Below are 3,311 nucleotides of genomic sequence, written 5' to 3' on the forward strand. Positions count from 1 at the left end.
CCCACCTCCATCCAGGTCTAGTAAGGTGAGCATCCAAACTGCCTAGGCTCCTACAAAGCCAGTACGTGCAGTAGGATCAGAAACCCATTGCCATTGTTTTTGAGTTCTCAGTAGAAAATTTTTTAAGAGAATGAAATCGCCACAGATAACCACATAAAGTTGTTTGGTGCTCTGTGCTTGCTCTTAAGCCCAGACCGTGTAATAAAAGGGGTGCTCTCAAATCCTGCCGTATGAGCAATTACTCCCCATGATTCCAAAAGGCCACCATCAACATTACCTTACCACCCACCTAAGACCTGTGCAGAACCTGTGGTTGCCTCTGCTGAAAGGTAGAGGTTGAAGAAGAAATGGGAAGGAGATGCTAGAGACAAGGAGACAGCACAGCCTGGGAAAACCACGGGTTTTGTTTCACAAAGCGGGGCATGATCAAAAGGCCTCTATGTCGCCATTCTGTGCTTTGGTAAATTCTTTTAAATTAAGTTTGTTCTCATGGAGACATATAATTATACATGTTTTGATGCACACGTGCAGTGTAACATTTAAATCAGATTAGATATATCTCCTCATGCAGTTGTTATATTTTCACAGTGAAAACACTGGAAGTCTTTTAGTTTTTGGAAGTTAGTACGTTATTGTCATCTATAACAGACCTACTGGGCAATGACATGTCAGGGACTTTCTATCCTGGCATACTATTAATACCCGTCGATCAATCTCTCTTGTCCTCTCCTTCCATGCCCGCGGCATTGTGCTCTTAGCTCTCTGTGAGGTGAAGATGTTTTTAGACTCCACATAGGAGTGAGATCACGTGGTACTTATCTTTCCACGCCTGTTTCACTTCATTTAACATAAAGATTCCCAGTTCCAGGCGATACAAAAGACAGGATTCTTCTTTCAATGGCTGGACGATATTCCCTTGCACATCGAACCACATTTTCTCGCTCCATTTGTCAGCTGGTGGACACCCCGTTTGCTCCCATTTCTTGGCTGTTGTGAACAGCCCTGCAGCAGACACGGCAGCACAGATGTGTCCTTAACACGCTGATTCTGTTTTCTTTGTTTCTGTTTGTTTTATCAAGTGGTGTTATAATTCAGGATTGAAATGGCCCACTAAGGTCTGTGTCGATTAAAGGCTCGGTCCCTAACTTAGCGTAGTAGGGAGGTGATGGGGACACTTAGGAGGTGAGACCTTGACTGGGTATGGTGGTACACAGCTTTAATTCCAGCACTTGCGAGGCAGAGGCTGGTAGGATCTCTGTAAGTTCAGGGCTAGCCTGTGCTACATAGTAAGACACTCTCAAGAAAAGAGAAAGAAAGAAATGAAGCAGGTAATCCTTAAGGGCATGCCTCCAAATGAGGATATTGGGGATCCCAGCCCTTTCGTCATTTGCTCCATCATGTGCACCTCACAACATGTAGACCCAAAACTTTGGAGCCAACTAGCTCCGAAACTGAGCAAAAACCAAACTCTTCCTCTTGCGAATGGCTAATGGCAGTATTTTGTTACCGTGACAGATAGCTGACTAATGGGATTGCCAGATCAAATAGTAGCTCGATTTTATTCCTATTTGTTTGTAGATTGGCAAATTGTTCTCTTTTTCTTAAGTTGGATCAGCTTCCAACAATTAATTCTTTGTGCTTTCTATGTTTTGAAGCAGCTCCCAAAGTTCACTGGATGCTAAGTGTTTTGTTGGCACCATTTCCTCCGAGCCATCTTTACTCCTTTTATTCTGAGGCCTTTCTCTTTTCATGAAGAAAGTAGGCTTGTCACCAAGGGCTTTTTCTCTGGCTACATACCAGGAGTTTCTGAACAAGGGGTGGGGACACCCTCTGCACACTTGGCTGTTTCTTAATGACTTTGCTCATGGTGGACTGGTGTCTCACATGAAGAATTATCCAAGTTTCTTTCTTGGCTGCACTTGCATTTTTGTTAGTCTTTCTTTTTTCTTTCTTTTTCTTTTTTCTGTTTTGGTTTTTCAAGAGAGGGTTTCTCTGTGTAGCTTTGGTGGAGCCTGTCCTGGAACTAGCGCTTGTAGACCAGGCTGGTCGCGAACTCACAGAGATCTACCTGCCCTTACCTCCCGAGTGCTGGGGTTAAAGGCATGAGCCACCACTGCCCAGCTTTGTTAGTTCTTTCTTTCACGTAACCATTTGTCAAATGGCAAAAGTGTGCAGCACTGAAAGACAACGTTAGCTGACAGTGTGTGAACTGAGTAACGCCCATGGTGTGGCGTTAGAATAAGCGGTGTCCCCTGCAGATTCACGTGTCTGAACACTTGGTTCACAGCTGCTGGTGCTCTTTGGCGAGGTTGTGGAATCTTTGTGATATGGAGTCCTGCTGGAGGAAGTTGGGTCACTGGGAGTGAGCTTTGCTGGAGGAAGTGGGTCACTGGGGGCGGGGTTTGCTGGAGGAAGTGGGTCACTGGGGGCGGGCTTTGCGGGGTTTCCTGATTGATAGCCCCCTCAGCTTCCTGCTCCGGCTTCCTGTAACCAGGCCTCCCTAGTCATGTGAGCTTTCTGGGTTAAACGCGTCCATAAACTGCTTTTGATCTTTTCTCACAACAACAAAAGGTGGCTGAGACAGAGAAACAACACTGGAACAATATGTTATAATAACGAATCTGACTCCAGTTTTTTGCTTTGTTTTGTTTTTTTCGAGACAGGGTTTCTCTGTAACTTTTTGGAGCCTGTCCTGGCACTAGCTCTTGTAGACCAGGCTGGCCTCAAACTCACAGAGATCCGCCTGCTTCTGCCTCCCCAGTGCTGGGATTAAAGGCGTGTGCCACCACCGCCCGGCTCTGACTCCAGTTTTTAATACTGACTGACATCCTTTGACTCACTCTGGCTTCCCTTCCAATCCTCCATCTAGGCAAGACTACTAGGGGCCTGGGTGCTGTCTTCCTGAGGTGCGGCTGAGCGAGTCAAAGCATGCAAGTTTTACGGAGCCCTCTCTCTACCCTCCGTGAGTGTTCAGCTTCCTTCTTTCCTGGGCACTTGGGCCATTTTTCATGGCAGCTTGGGACGGCTGCCCTGTTCGCTCCAGAACGGTTTAATTATGTAAACAAGCAGCAGGGTGAATAACAGACACACCCTCTTGGGGCAAGAGCAGCCTCGTCAGTCTTGACCCCCGAAACCGGTTGTTGTGCTTTCCTGTCCCTTTAAGGGACAAGCCACGCCCATTCCCCCTCCCCACCCGCTGAGGCGGCTGCTCTTCAGCTTCAGGCCTGAGCTCGCTCTCTTTTCCATCTTCCTCTCGGAGAGGTAGCTTCGCTTCTGCCTCTCTCTCCACTTTTCTGCTTCCCCCCTTCTCT

This window comes from Microtus ochrogaster, unplaced genomic scaffold (genome assembly GCF_000317375.1).
Source record: "Microtus ochrogaster isolate Prairie Vole_2 unplaced genomic scaffold, MicOch1.0 UNK20, whole genome shotgun sequence".
Taxonomy (NCBI): domain Eukaryota; kingdom Metazoa; phylum Chordata; class Mammalia; order Rodentia; family Cricetidae; genus Microtus; species Microtus ochrogaster.